Source organism: Eupeodes corollae, chromosome 2 (assembly GCF_945859685.1).
Source record: "Eupeodes corollae chromosome 2, idEupCoro1.1, whole genome shotgun sequence".
NCBI classification, from domain to species: Eukaryota; Metazoa; Arthropoda; class Insecta; order Diptera; family Syrphidae; genus Eupeodes; species Eupeodes corollae.
This window is the reverse complement of record NC_079148.1, coordinates 88,719,586-88,736,942: the sequence shown is the minus strand read 5'-3', so window position 1 is coordinate 88,736,942 and position 17,357 is coordinate 88,719,586.

The window sequence follows — 17,357 nt, the reverse complement described above, 5'->3', positions numbered from 1 at the left end:
AGAATTTTAAAGAGCTTTGTAAGACTAAAAAAAAAAATTATACGCTAAAAAGCAAGCAGTCCGATTAGCATCTTGTAAAAACTCCTCTGATTTTTCGAAACTGGCTAGGGAGCTGAATGGGAAACGTTTTACTATCCCCACAAAACTGTCTTCAAATGTAATGCTTTCTCATTTCAAGGATCTTTTAAATCCCGTAATAACGCCGAAACGCACCACCTGTACTCGTAGCCGACTCTCTGCACTGTGCTTTTAATTTAGAGAGTTGGAAGAAACGCTGAAGACGCTTAAAGATGGAAAAGCAGCCGGTTTGAATGGTATTCTAGTGGAATTGGGGACTGTCATTCTCAAAGAGCACCTTTTAAAACTTTTTAATACAGTTTTGAGGGGAGAATTGTCGCCAGATGAATTTCGCGATCCTACTATATTTCCAATCCACAACAAAGGATCGTTATTTGATGCAGCTTACTGCAGAGGGATTCCCTTTCTTAATGCATCTTACAAGATATTTACAACGATGATGCATAAGCGTCTTGTTAGTTGGATTGGGACCGGAAACTTGCTGAGGGAGTTACAGGACCATTCAGCAATAGATAATTTTTTTATATGCAGGAGCTTGGCAGAGAATTTCTTGAAACAAAGGAAAAAGCTGTATGCATTTTTTATCGATTTTAAAGCAGCTTTTGATACAATCGATATAGGTGCACTATTCTATAAGCTGCATAGTCTTGGGATATCATCGAAGTTTGGTCGCATTCTTGAGCACATATATAGAGAAACAAGGGCGACTGTTTGGACAGGCAAAGAACTCTCAGACTGGTTTGAAACCTCATCGGGAGTGAGACAAGGTTGTACATTAAGCCCTACATTGTTTGCATAGTTCAACGATGACCTTTTAGACTACCTGCCGGTTGGAGTGAATTTGGCAGAGGTGCAGATTATGGCACTTCTGTTCGCAGATGATATAGTCATGTTTACGCATTCACCAGAAACTCTGCAGCTCACGATTAAAAGGGTTTGCCAGTATTTTCAGCTATGGAATTTAATAGTAAATATAGATAAATCGAAGGTAATGGTTATTAAAAGTGATGGCGGACTGCTATTAAAATGACCTGAAAATAATGCTTCATGAATAAGTGTATAGAACAAAGTATTAAGTTTAACGTATTTGAAGCAATAGCTGAGAGCGTACTTTTATATAGATCGCAGGTATGGGGATGTAAAAAGTACAATTCGGCTGAAAAACTCCTAACGCACTTAATTAAAAGAATATTTCATTTGCCGAAAAATACGCCAAACTACTTATTAATGCTGGAAACAAGTGTCTCTCCTTTGTTTATAAAAACATGGATGTTGCAAGCGGACTTCTTGCTAAACGTTTTTAAAAATCACCGAGGGCTTAAAACCGCTAAAAACATTCTGTATGAAGTCATTTTAAGGGTTGATGAGAAAAGTAGAACTAAACATATTGCTGATGCGTCTAATTCCTTGTACTGAACAACTTACAGCAGAATAATGTCCGTGTGATTTCTATGATGGTCGGACTACGTAGTGAACTAATAGATTTGAATTTCATTCGACACAGACCTGATATACCCCCAGAGGGTAACATGTGCAACCTACCAGAAAGAGAGGATACTGTCCATTTCTTGGGAAAATGCCCCATTCTCAGAGAAATCAGAAGCTATGTATTCAGAAAAGACTTTTTACCGGAAGATCAAGTAGTAAGTTTATTGAATGAAATGAATGTTGTCAATCTTTACGAATTTTGCAAGACTGCAATAATATATATAAGTGCTGTAATGAACGAAAATTTCTCATTGTGTTCCTATTCATTGTTTTTTTAATTATTTGTAATCTATCATGAACTGTTTATAGTTAAAAATTATAAATACCTTTCTTAATATTGAAAAGTAATTATGTATATTGAGGGTTTTTTACATTCGTTGCGTTTTGTTGTGAATCTGGCAGACGGCAATGGCCATGCTATATAATGATTTTTGTAAACATTTTTTGTGTGTAATGTAAATTTGTCTTTATTTCAATAAAATCTGCATCTTTCCATCTATCTATCCGGCCCGGTTTCTCCACATTGTGTTTTTGAATGCTCTTAATTTTAGATATAGATACCTGACTCAAATATAAGTTATTTTCCAATAGCAACTTGACAATTCTAAATTTTATTTCAATTGTAAATTTATTTAGTAAACTCAACATTCCGATCATTGTAAACTTCCCGAACGAGTAACGTTTTCAAAATATAAAAGATTTATATTGAAATTCATAGTGGCTGACCACAATTTTAATAGCGTTAACCAGTGATGGGACTTGGAAAAATCAAAGTGATGGTAAATAGCCCACAAAAAGGTGGTAAAAAAACAAAACAAAATCTGTCCATTAAAATAAGTTTTATAATCACATATCTTGCTCAACCGATAAAATAATTATTTTATATAAGTACCATATTTGAATTGGTATTTCGAAGCATATTTAACCAACATCTCTATGGGATCAAAATTTTCCCGTTGCCCAAAATTTCTCTTGCAGCTAAAATGTTGAGTACAGTTGTGTTCAATTTGTTTCTTTCATCTTTGTTGATAGTATTGAGTTGTGAAAATTAAAGTTCAGCTGCTGCGCTACTATGTGGTAAACAACAAAGTTGTAACATGTGCATGTGCAATGACAGGTTTTCGAAAATTAGATTTCCCATCATCAACATTCTTGAAACTTTTTATTATTTTAAACTCGACTTTGAGTTTTCTTCAACATTGACCAGTTCAGTGCTTGAAGCGTCTACAGGAAAATATGAATATTAACATTGTTCCAGCAATTAGTTTTTTCGGATCTAAATATTTTAATACATTAACTTTATCATTACAAAAAGTAAATCGTTCTTGAATTTGTACACATATCTCAACCTAATAGCTGCACATACATTTTCCTAATTCCATGTTTTTATTTTCATTAATTTCATTTTCTAATACTCTCAAATGTTTTTTGGGTTTCATTTTGTAGAAATGAAATATTGCAAATAGTTTTCAGGATTTTTTACATCCGTATTTAAATCAATATTTTTCCGTTTTATGGAATTTTTCATTAAGTTTAACTTAAAAGATTTCATACTTTTGACTTAGAGGTGGATTTGTGTTGTCTCAGATTGAAATATTATGTCGTTAATTATTTTTAAATTTAAGGCAATCAAATTAAAAATATATCATTTTTTTTATTTCCTACAAAATTGATAATACTGGTGCCTTAGAATAAGGCTGTTCAAATGAAATTTAAATTAAAAACATCAAATAAGGGATTCCACTGCTCTATATACCATTTCTAAAGAAAGCCACCGAGTTTGACAAACTTTTAAAATTTGATGTTCATCGATACCAAGTGCCTCCTGAAAGTTTATGAAATCTTTTTGTTTTTTTTAGCTATGATAGAAGTAAAAATATTATGTCCTTCAATATTTTTGAATATGTCAAAACAGCAATACAATTATATATGTAGCTAATAGAAAAATTATTTTTATAACCAGTAAATGTTAAAAGGTGGTATATTTTGTGTTGAAGGTGGCAGAACAAAAAGTGGTAGAAATGCCACTTAAGTGGTAGAAGTCCCATCACTGGCGTTAACTTCAGTTTTCGTTCGTGATTCTCGCCTATCTCAATCGCTTAATGAGTTTATTAGACATTTAAAATTCTGTATTTGCTTCATGAACCACAACTTCAAAAAACTTTTCGGTATGTTTTGCGTACCGTCGGCGGCGGTGTTATTAAGCCATAATTTTTGTAAACGATAACGATCGTCAAGTTATGCAATACCACCCGTTTTGGATTAATTTGTGACCGCGTTTCGTCAAAGAAATAAAGATTTTACGGTTTGGTGAAAACTTATTTGATTCTTTTTCGATATTATCAAACTGCATGTACATAATATATAACAAACGCTTGAAACAGTAGCCTGTATGTTTTTTATTTAAGAACTTTTAAAAATGAAAGAAATTCCAGGTTGAAGTTTCATCTGTATAAGAGTATTGAGACGATTAGAGCTTTACCAAGTACTACAAAACTTTTTGAACACTCATTTCTTTTTTTAAATTACTTTAACATACTTTAAAATTTTCCAAGCCATCTTCCAGACTCAATTTCGTGTTCGCAGATTATTTTAAGACGACCTTGGATGATTTTTTTCTTCTGCAACCAACTCTTCTATTGTTTTTTTTCTAACACACAAGAATTTTTCGATTTCTCAGGCCTTTAACGTGATAATATTTTAAAGCTAATTGAATGTTTCCATCCTGATTTTATTGAAAAGCCATTATGTTAATTTTGTCTTGTGTTTCCTATCCATTGATTTTTCTTTTCAAAGGCTCTCTGAAAATATAAAATAAGTTCCCAAATCTTTGCAAATATTCACACCTAACGTCAGTCCATAAAAAAGGGAATACAAATGTATATTTATTTAAACATTTATTTATTTTATACAATTTTTCGTCTGTGAAAATCAACATGCGTTTGTGAAAAACATCTACAAATAATAATTATTATTATAATTTATTACAATAATTCAATTACAATTACTTTTTGTTTGGACGAGTATTAAAACACTTAAGTCCATCGGATCATTTCAGAATTTAGGAAGGCATTTGACAAGTTAAGTAAGTAAATTCTTCTAAATAAATTATGTAAAATTGGACTTAACAACCGTTTCATTATGTGGATTTCGTTATATCTTAAAAAAAGATATCATAAAGTCATGTTTAGGAATGACTCCTCATGGCAAATTAAAGTGAATTCTTGTGTACCTCAAGGGAGTCATCTTGGTATATTGCTGTTTATTTGATTAACTTCTCATAGGAAGTTATTGTAATAGTTCCGATGTGTCAAATTGAAAATTTTGATATTTCTGGACTTTCAAGGTCCTTGAAGTTTTTAGAAAGATGTCTGTGCGTCCGTGTGTACATACGTTCGCAAGGTTTTTTTCGTCGTCCATAGCTCAAGAACTAGTAGAGATATCGACTCCAAATAAATTTTCTTATACAGATGCAAAAAGGGCTCCCAAGGAAAATGCTCGGGTGGTTTTTTATACCATAGTTGAAAGAAAGGTGAACATTTTGGTTAACCCTAAATATCTTACGAACCAAAACAAGATGAGATTTGAATTAAATTTTATATAAAATATTGCAACGTGATACCAAAAAAAACCGTTTTTTATAAATCAAAAAAAAAATCTATATACATTTTTCACCTCGAAAATTGTAATAATAACCTACAAAAAAAAACATTACCTACTCAAAGTTCGTAAAAATCGAATTTCGACTCAAACATCTTTTCCAACTTATTTTATCTTATAAGAAATATTGTTTTCAACATTTGGTAAAATTTTGAAAAAATCGAATCGACTTTTTTTACAAAAAATAAATTTTATAAAAATAAAATTTATAAAAATTAGTAAAAATTGATTTTTGACTCCAATAACTTTTAAAAACTTTAAGACAATGGCTTTAAACTTTAAACTTAAAATTTTAAAATTGAGTACCATTTTGGTAAAAATCGAATTGACAGTTTTTTTTACAAAAAAATAAAAACCCAAAAAATAATTAACAAAAGTAGGTACAAATTGATTTTCGACTTAAATATCTTTTCAAAACTTTGATATTAGATCTAATATTGGGTTAGATCTAATTTTATTTTATGAGAAATATTGTTTTGAACATTCGTTACAATTTTTTGAAAAATCGAATTGAAAGTTTATTAACAAAGAATAAAAAAATTAAAAAGCATTTTTCAAAGTACGTAAAATTGATTTTCGACTCAAATGTCTTTTCAAAAATTTAAAAAATTGGCTTCAAACTTATTTTATCTCACATAAAATATTGTTTTCAACATTCAGTGAATTTTTGATAAAAATGCAATAGTCCGTTTTTTCATAAAAAAATCTCCAAAAACAGTATGAACATTTGGTAAAATTTATGTTCGATTCTCGATATCTCTTGAACAGTAGAAGATATTGACTTCAAATTAATTTCATTCATCCCATTTGAACTTGTTTATAAAATAAATAAAAACTTTTAAGAATTGCTTTTAAAATTGGTAAAAATTGGTTAACGACTAAAAATTCTCGTTATCAAAAATTGATTTTGAAATCAAACTGTTTCATCATATCCAAAGTATTGCTATTAATTTTTAATTTTTTTAGAATAGTTCAACTGACAACTTTTTTAACAAAACACGAAAACCTACAAACCTTTTAAGAAAGAGAAATTGACAGGCAGGATGAAAAGTTATCAGTGTGGGTCGCATCTCAGCCTTTTTTTTACTAAAGATTTTGCCTTTGTTTTAAATAATTTTATATAGCTTACCGACGTATGCAGGTGATGTTAAAATTTTTCAAATTTAAGGAACTGCAAGAAGATCTACATCAATTTTGGGAACGTTGCAATACAAATTGTTTGATTCTAAAAATTCACAAATGTAAAACAACGTGTTTACGAATTCGTCGCGTTTGAATAGAGAATCCAGTTTTTCTAACATTGGTATTGTACTAGACTTAAAACTCATGTTTACCGAACACTTTAGTTATAACGAGCTATCCATTTTGAGGTTTCAAATGTATAAGGCTGGAATTCGACATGTGTTAAACTATGTTGTTAAACCAATTTTTTTTTTCAGTTGAAAGTTTGACATTTACAAAAATGGATCACTGCTACAGAAATGTTTATTCTGTCACAGCCACATATGGTGCTTTAAGAGGAGATTATGGTTTACATAATCGTCTGACTAAGCAAGCATTTTGCAAAATTTTAAAGAAATTTTAAGAGACTGGATTGGTTACAGATATTGTAAGGTCTGTGCATCATCGTTTTGCTTGAAAATACCGCTGCTGTAAGTGAAAGTGTTAACTCTATGATCATCTTCACGAAATAAAGAACGTACTCTCAGTTGTCGCGATGGAGCATATAAATTAATTAAGGATAAAAGAAATGGGCATTTAATATGGTACGATAAAATATTACTTATAAACATAACTGAATACATTTTTCGTCTATTTACAAGTGATTGCATACCTAAAAGTTGACATCTGGTAGTATATGATGAAGTTTCGATGTTCAAACCTAATTTCCGAATTGCGAACCTAGAACATTTTTTTGAATAATTTCAATTCTGTCTAAATGAATGTTGTAGAACGGATTCCAAATAACACAGCAGTATTCTAATATTGATCTGACACAAGATGAAAAGAGATATTTAAAAGCAAAAGGGTCTTTGAAATCTTTACTATTGCGTTAAATAAACCATACCATGGAATTTGCTTTACAAACACTGAACTCCATATGCTTGACAAAGTTTAATTTAGAGTCGAAAATTACGCCCAGATCTTTCTTTTCACAAACTCTATCAAGAACATGGCTATTAATCTTATATTCAAAGATAATTTGGGAAAAGGTAAACATTCTTACTTAGAGGCATTTAAATATAATTGGTTTACAGAGCACCATTCATATAATTTACGAAGATCATTTTACAACAGATGACAGTCCGTTATATACTTTATACATTCAAAAAGCTTTGAGTCATCAGAAAATAGAAGTTGAACAGAATTTTCAAAAATATCAGGTTAGTCATTGATACAAATTAGGAAACCAAGTGGCCCAAGATGTCTACCTTTTGGAACACCTGAGGTTACCAAAACTGGACTTGAAACCATATTTTCAATTCTAACAAATTAAATGCGATTCTTAAGGTAAGAGTCCAACCATTTCAAAAGATGTGAATGAAAACCAAAAGAAATTAATTTTATCAACAAAATTGAGTGATTTACTCTATTAAAATCTTTCGGAAAATTTTGTGTAAATACATCAATTTGGCGACCTTTTTCGAGTTTATTTAAAACGAAATTGGAGAAAATAGACAGATTGATAGTTGTTGATCTTCCCGATACGAAACCGTGTTAAAATGGTAAAATCTGTTCTTTCACGAGTACGAATACGAGCTAACGTATTGTAACAATTTTTCGAACAGTTTTGGTATATATGATAATTTACAAATTGGCCAATAATTGTTTATTTGATGCTTTATTCCAGATTTATGCATTGGAGTTAAAAATGATTTTTTCCACACTGATAGGAACTCACCATTAGATAGAGAGCTTTTGAAGATAAGAAAAATTGGTCCTATAATAATTGTTAATGCACATTTTTTAAGAATAATCGGTGGTAATTCATCCGGAGTTGGATTTGTCTTCATTCAAACTCAAAAGGCTACTTTCTATTCATTGATTGGAAATAATGAGCAAATGAATTACAAATAGATAAAATATCTGAATGTGTTCAAGGTAATGCATAGTACTAGGAATGCCACAAAAAGATTTTTTGTTTTTAATATAAGACTAAAAACGTTTACTGTTTTTTTTAAGGTTTGATTCACTTGTTAAAATAAAAGATTTAAACGGAAATTAGTTAAGAATCGAATTCCCGTTGTAATCGTATATAAATACCTTTTATATCATTATTATTTCCCGATACACGCGCTCGTTTATAGGCCTTGTTTTTTTTATTAGTAATAAAATCTAGAATACCATTTACTCGTAAATAATTTTTGCAACAATTAATGTGAAGTTCGTTTTCAAAATCAAAATTTACATTAAATTAGGACTGTTTTACGGTACATTATGGCGTATTTTGCATTTGAATCTACATCTACATCCATATGAAGTATAGCTCACACAACAACTGAAGCCAAATGGGTGCTTTAACGAACGAATCGGCGGTCGGCGATTTTGCAAACAATTTTTTTTTTTCAGCGACGAAGCACATTAAGACACAAAATTGTCGTATTTGGGGTTGTGAGAATCCTAAAATAATTTAAGAGAGGCCATTAAATCCACAAAATGGTGTGGTCCGATGGTGTGATTGGACCTTACTTCTTGAAAAACGTCGAGAGAACGACTGTCAGCGTTCATTATGAGCGTAATGTTCCTTTGAAAACCGACTTTTTTTGCCTGGTATTACGTGGAGAATATGAGATTTCAAAAGATTCCAAGAGACATTTCCTGGCCTCTTAATTTCTCCTTGTGGCGATATCAACTGGCCCCCAAGATCATGCGATTTGACATCGCTAGACTTTTTTTGTGAGGCTATGTGAAAGACCGTGTTTATTCAGATAAACCTTTAACTCTTGAGCAGAGATACTTTCCAAAATGTGTCAAAAAGTGGTTGAGAACTACCTCAAAAGAATCGATGCTTCCAACAATTCACATGGTGGTCATCTAAATGATGAAGTGTTTCACACATAATTTCAACGTTCTCAAATCTTCAAGCTTTAAATTTAATTTTTTTGATATGAGTAGTAGAAAATATATTAGTTTCAACGTTAGATTTAAGTAACGTATTTGAATAAATATAAGACATTTAAAAAAAATTGTGTCCACAATCGGTAGAATTGTGCTCAATAAACTTGACCTTAAGCTGTGGCTTACAATCAACATTGTGTGTTATGGTTGGACCACAGAGTACTACTTATTTTTTTATGAACCAAAATCATAAAGAATTTATAATTTTGGTGCATAAGGACACCTTTTTGTAACACCTTAAAGCCACAAATAAAAACATGGGCTTAATTACAATCTGCTCATATCGTTTTCACATCCCTTTATTTTAAATAACAAGCGCTCCGCTTTCAAAAGTGACACGAAAACTCACCCTTCCAATATGTTAAACATCGTCGAAATGATTTTTCTATACATCTTCAGTTCAGATTTCTCAAAAGTTCTATGATTTTAAATCTGAGTTAAAACATCATTAAACCTAATAGCCCAAGGGGTGGTTTCGCATTATCCTTTGCACCCTCTTGAGGACTTCTTGTTTTGTTTTGTTGTTTTTTTTCCTATTATTATTATTTTTGTTCACATCCTATACCACAATAACGAGCGAGCGAACATTTATCCTTCTTCTCACACCCACTGTTTCAATTACACTTCAGTTATATTTGTCCCCACTTATCGACTTAGAATATCCTTGTTCCCAATGTTCGTTCAGCCACTTGACATATCCTGGCAAATAGAAATAATGCAGCAAAGCAAAAACAACACTTTACGATTTTATTGTGTCTCTGGCTCTGTGTGATTTGCGGTTAATATGTCCTGGAGTTCTTATGTCTTATGTGAGTGAACTCGAGCAGAGAAAATATAACTCGAAGCGTTTTATACAGAAACAGACAAAAATTTGTAGTTGCTGAAGCTGAGAGCTGGAAAAGTGGTGTTTTTCTTTTTTGTTGGAAACAATTTTATCTATAATTATTAAAGGAAGTCTTTATGGGAGGGTAAACGAGCGACAATTCGGAATCATTAAGAATGTAAAAGTTAGCAAACATTATTGAGATGCAAATTGGCTTTTTGAAAACAATTTTCTTTTTTCCTTTGTAGTTATTAAATGTATTTTAAAATGTGCCTTTATGAATACGAGTAGTAGAGTATTGAAAACTGGAGAATTTTGCTTTTTGAAAAATGGTTGTATACGAGTTTTCATTTAAAAATATAAATACATTTATTCGACATTATTTCCTTTAACTTAAAATTCAAGAGCTTTTATTCAAAACAAAGTATCATAATTTGTAGGTACATAGCTTGTGCAATATATTAGGACTTTGGTTTTAATAAACCATCTTAATTATTTCATTTACTTAATGCAAATTCATAGAAGAAAGGAAACCCTATTACCTATAGCCTTGTTCAATATAAATAAATAAATAAATAAGGTGGTGCAATAGTCCATTGAGAACTAGGGCCTAGTGACTTGCAACTCTCAACCTTTTCTGTGCGCTAGTAATGTTGTCAGGGATGGAAAAGACATACGGTTTTAAGCCGAATCCGAACTTTTCATGACAAGAAGAGGAGATTTGTCAATTACTCCCAAGCGGCAGTACCATGAAAAAAAAACTTTAGAAGGCACAGGCAGGGATCGAACCTGAGGCATCTGACATGACAGTCGTACACACTCTTTTAATTCATTTTTATTATTTCATTCGTAAAACTATCTTAAAGCTTAACACAAATTCATAAAAATAGTCTAATTAACCATAACATACAATTACCTTACTGGTCCCATACGGACATTCTTAGTTAAACTATAACACTTAATACAAATGCCTTTCGGCCCTAATATCTATTATTTCAGTTAAATTGTATTTATTTTTGTATTTATAAGAAAAATTAAAAAAACTGATATCAATATCCTTTTTTTTATTTTTACTTAAAAACTACTTAAAATAAGGTCCTTAATATAAAACTAAAAGCTAACTTTAACTACCTTATTTACTTATAAACCATTTAGAACAAGAACAACCACAACAACAAATCTAACTAACCAACATTTTTTTTTTTTTCATTTTTGGTTTTCCTTTTTTTTTAATAGAACTTCAATACTTAAAACTTAACCCTTAAGTATGTACGCCAAGGCTTGAAACCCCATCCTGCCTACCCACTATCAAGTGCCGATTGAAGCCAACAAACCTGATTCTCCTGCTTCCTATCAGTTCGGTTCCATTCGGACAGAGCCCTGCTTAACCGAAAGAGCTCTGCCTTGTGCCATGAATGACGTTCCGGCGGAACTGCCAATCTATTCTGTATCAGACCGCATCTGAAAAGAAGAATGTCTCTGGTGGAATGAAGCCGCTCAAGCGTGCCTCGAGCGAGTTTTATCACCAAATTGTCAATTCTGTTGATCCGAGCCCCGTTGTATAGGACAAGCTGTTCGATATAAGCCGGTACAGCGTCGTAAACACTGCCGCTCGAACACCCGAAACTACCCCATCTGGGAATGCAAACGTTGAACCACACAGGACCGTATGAGGGCCATGTAGCAAATTACCTTCACTCTGGGGTCAAGCCGACTGCTAAAAAACAGCCGTTTCGTCAGAGCGAAGGCTCCTCTGGCCCTGGTCAGGGCAGCATTTATATATCTGTCGAAATATAAATACTGATCCAACCAGACACCGAGGCACTTCACTACACTTTTGCTAGCTAATGGCTGCCCGTGAAGATCAACTTTAATAGTTTTAACTCCAGTTTACGGTCGTGATTCTCGCTTATCTCAATCGCTCAATGAGTTTATTAGTCGTCCGTCTTTGCTTCATGAACCACGACTTCAAAAAACTGTTTTGTGTGTTTTGCGAACCGGCGCGTGTCGGTGTTACTAAGCCATATTTTTTGTCAATCCGACTGCTGCAAAATAGCCGTTTCGTCAGAGCGAAGGCTCCTCTAGCCCTAGTCAGAGCAGCGTTTATATGTCTGTCGAAATATAAATACTGTTCTAACCATGTACCGAGGTACTTCAATACACTTTTGTTTTGTGAAGATCAACGATGACCATCTTGCGCTAATTCTTGTACGTTTCCCTCGTGGCCCTAGCCAACGGAGTCCGGAACACAATTGTCTCCGACTTATGGGCATTTATTTTCAGTTTCCAGTCGTCGCAATATCGCTGAATCTTGGCGAAATCATGCTGCAAGAGAATTCTAATAATTCTAGATCGGTGGCGTACGCAATTGCCTTTGTAAGAATACCTATCAGATCGCTGGTGTAAATGCTGAAGAGAATCGGTGAACTCACTGCTCCCTGTTGAAGACCATTTTTAATTGAGAATGTTGTGGTAGAAGTTACATTGCCACTTTTGACAACAAACTTTCTACCGTTAAGCATAGCATAAAGTATATACAACAACGGCTTGCCTGCTCAGTTACCATACGGTGTCAAAGTTACCATACGGTGTCAAAGGTCTTTTCCAAATCAACCAAAACAGCACCTGTGCATTGTTGTTTTGATTTATTCCATTGGATATCAGAAACGAGTTTAGACGCAGCATGAATTGTGTCATGACCCGCCTTGAACCCAAACTGTTTATCCGGAATTATTTTGTTGCCTGCAGCCCACTTAGTTAGAGCCCTATTAATGATCTTTTCGAAAACTTTGCTGATGCTCGGAAGAAGACTTATCGACCGAAGATTTGACGGGTTGGAGTTGTCCTTTCCCTTTTTCGGGAGAGAATGAACCACAGCGGTCTCCAATGCAATGCATAATATGCATTATTCAGTGCATTGTTGAAGAGTGTGGTGTAAATGTCAAATGCTTCCATCTGTAAATGTCTTAGTACAACGTCGACACCTACTGACTGTTTATTTTTTATTTAATTGAAGATGAGCTGAAGCTCAACCTTCGTCACTAACAAGGAACTTGGTCCCGTTTGCTTGGCGATTATGGCTTTTTCCAAGGAATCGTCATTGAACCGCATAAAACCGCGTGGTTCTCAGATCGCCATTGTGCGATATCATTTCGGCGGTAAAAGTGATTAAGTAGGGCTCTGTTTTCCAGGTCATGGTTGGGGCGAATGCTAACATTCACCTTGTACACTTGCTGGAAAGCAGCTCCCACCGCTCTCCACACTCCACTTATCTCACATCTCCACTTTTTCCTTCGGATCTTCAATTATGTAAAAGTTATCGTCAAAGATGGCTTCTTCTGGATCTATTTGCGCTGTCCTGAGTACGTCTCTGTTCTCTTCAGTTCTTTGGAGTTTCAGACACGGAAGGTCATTATCATTCTTTTTCCTGAATATCTTGTTGATTTTAGGGAACATATCTTGCGGTCCTTGTTAATTAATTACCTGTAGCTCTCCTCAATCAACAGATTGACATTTTTTATTGAAACTTCAGTGTCCTAACCTCCAAGTCGTGTGGGTCTGTAAGTCGTTCTTTGTACTTTTGTATTATCTGTTCCATCGTTCGTTTTATTGTTTTGTCCATCTGTTGTACGTGTTGGTCTATTTCTGTATTTTGTTTAGGTTTCTGTTATTTGGCGGGGCTATGTCACTCGAACGAAGTTCTCGCACTAGGGCGTTGGTGAGAGTCGGGCCGGTCTTTTCTTACGATATTGCAATTTTTATAAGTCAATTTGTGTTTGTGGTTTAGCTTGGTTTCTCTAGCCATAAACACATCGGGACTAAAGTCTTTCAACTATTGGAACATGTTTGCTCTTCGTTCAATCCTTATCAGTGAATTTACATTCCTTTATCAACCAGACGATATTTCCTGAAAATTGAGAACTCACAAAAAGTTCCATTTCTAAGATTGTGGCATTCAACCATGTTTCAGTGAAAGCGAAAAGATCGTATGGGAAAGCCTTAAAAGTTTTACTTGTTTTCTTTTATGTTGAAAATTTCATTAAAATCATCACTTTTTCAAACATTGGGAAAGTAATGACAAATACATCTACATTGTGTGCAATATCTGCCAGGATTAAAAGGGATCGTTAAATATACGCCTCATCCTGAGCTAGAGGAAATTACAAACAATAATTATACTAATTCAAATTTTGAATAGCCTTTTCTTATTCAACAAAACATCAGTCATATCAATAGTTCTGGATCAATTCAGAATGTATTCATAACAAGTGCTTTCTTTCTTTGAAATTCAATGTTGCAACCCTCTTTTTGTAACTGACACAATGACGCGACGAACGACACACCCCTCGCCACCACGGCCACCGCCCGCCACCCTATTCATTGTGGTATACGAAATTACTGCGGCTGCTTAAAATCCAACCCTTAAACTGGCCACAAAGTCAACTACATATTGTAGCCCTATTTTTCAGTCATCAATTTGGCTTAAATTAACCATAAAATACACAGATTTGTTACAACAAGTGTACTCATTACAATCATCACTGACAATCATTGACTGAGGCTATTAATACAGGAGACAGTAAACACACTCTAATCCGTTGCCGTTCGCAGGGTTAGTTGGGTTTAATACTTTATTTGATCCAGTATCTTATACTCAACATATACCTTCAACCCCTTTGGAAACGAAGTCTTCTTGAAACGGATCAATCAGCAACGGGCATTGGAATGGGAAAATTTACAGAACAAAGGAATCTGTGTGACATTAAAAGTACCTCCGTACTGTATACCTTCTGCAAAACAAGAGAGGTTTATTTTTGTGGTTAAATTACAGGGTAAACTGTGAAGATTTTATCAATTGATTGGCCTTTGTCAACATGGTAATTGGATAGATGAAATTTGCGCACTTATAACGTTTTACATGTGATAAGCTATTTAAGTATGGAGTATTCTTGTTTGGGTTTTGATTTCAAAATGAGCTTAGTTTTATTGAATGATGAATAATAATTAAAAGATTGAATAGTTTGAAGTTTTCATTGTGTACAGTTACTATTCAATTTATTTTCTACCATAATTCACCTTTCAGATTATGGTGTCCTTTATAGAATCATTATAATATTTTATATTCATGTATTTAAAAAAATGTTCAAACTAAAATAAGCTTCGTTTTTTTTAATATGTAACTGATATTTGTAATAATATTAAAACTAAATTAATTTGCAGTATTAAAATAAACAACGTGGCGCAACAGTCCGTAGAGATCCGAGGCCTAGTGACTTACGATATGTGAAGAAGTTGGCTGTTAAATTTTTAACTGGACCTAATTTACACTATAGTAGAAAATACTGAGAATTCTTAAATTAATGTATTTTAATTTATGTTTACAAGTAAAAAGGGTTTCAAGACATTAGACATGGGTGGACCAACAGTCAGTTGACAACAAGGGCCTAGTGACTTACGACTGTCAACCATTTCTGTGTGCGAGTACTGTTGTCAGGGATGGAGGGTACCTGTAGTTATGAACCGATCGAATAATATGAGAAAGCACTTTTTATGGCAAGAACTACTCTTAGAGTATTTGTCAATTCCTCTCAAGAGATCATTGGTCATTGTACCAGCTCCTTCTTTAATTACGTATGGTTAAAACTTTCTGTGAATTAACACATCATTCACTATTGTTTTCTTTATCGGAGCCCAAACCTAGACAGAGCTTCGACTTCTCAGGAATTTGATGGAATTGTCTCCCTGTATCCTCACACTGAAATCGTTATTACGGCGATTTCAATGTTCACAATTGTTCGTGGCTTCTCCATGCGGGCCAGAGATTTTTGCTGAGTTTAACCATCTAACTCAGCTTGCCAATAAGCCTAATCGAATATCAGACGTTAACGGCAGAGCCGAAAATACACTTGATTTGTTTCTTACTTCTAAACCTGATAAGTACACAATCAGTGTATTGACGCCTCTAGGCACATCGGACCACAGTTTCATATCTGCTAATTTCTCGTGTCAAACAAATCCAGTCAAAGAAAGAGCTCCAAAGAGAACCGTTTGGCAGTACGAGACAGCCAACTGGGACGGTCTCAATAAATTGTTCAGGATCTTTAACTGGTCATTATGCTTCTTAGGCAGTGACGTAGAATACAAGGAATACATTTTTGCATGACCAAAAATTACGGCAAAAAATACTCCAATGTCCCAAAGACAGTAAGAATTTTTGGTCTTTTGTAAAAAACTACGCTTGTTGTCAATGACTCTCCTTTAGTTAGCTCTATTGATAAAGCTAACTTGCTTGCAATGCAGTTCATCGAAAATTCCAACTTACGAGATAGTGTCATGGCTCCCCCAGTTCTTGAATGTGTAAATGATTCTATGGGACCAATCTTTTTCGTACTTGTACTGTGGCGAGAGTTCTTAAAGATCTCAACAATCATAAATCCGCTGGTCCGGATGGTATCCCCGCTATTATTCTGAAGCTTTCTTCTTCTACGCTAGCAAAACCACTAAGTAACCTTTTTGATCTATCATATTCTTCTAGGTTCGTTCCAAGTAGTTGGAAAACCGCATTTGTTAAGCCAATCCCAAAAAAGGTGAATCTTTTTCACCCGAAAATTATCCACCGATGGCACTAACGTCCCTTCTTTCTAAGGTCATGGAAACGCTGATTAATTATCAGCTTGAGGAACGAAGCTTCTTAATGACAGCCAATACGGCTTTCGTAGCAATAGGTCTATTGGTGATCTCATGGTTCATCTCAAGGAACGGCAATAGATCCACTGGGGATCTCGATAGCACAGTGTGAGCATTAGGAAAAGAGGGAAGGGTTGGAAAGGAGGTGTCGGAGTTGATTTTGGATTCCGGAACATTGCAATGATATGGAAAGATAAAGCGTGGCAAGGCATTATGCATTCGCCTAGTACGGCTAAAAAATTACTCTCTGTACTGCATAGTACGGCCGAAGTTGGGTTCAAGGGTAAACTGATGGGTATTTCTAGAAGCGCGGGTATTTTGGTTTAATTGTTTAAGGGAAGGAATGCAACTGGCTATTTCATTAGATCATTGTTTATAAAAATAACGATAAAACAATGACACGCATGAGACCTTGCCGCGGTGTTCAAGAGAAGCAAATGTCTCGGTGAGAGAAAGATCTGCTATCATTTTTAGAGCTCTTTTTTTCAATTCTATTCAGAAG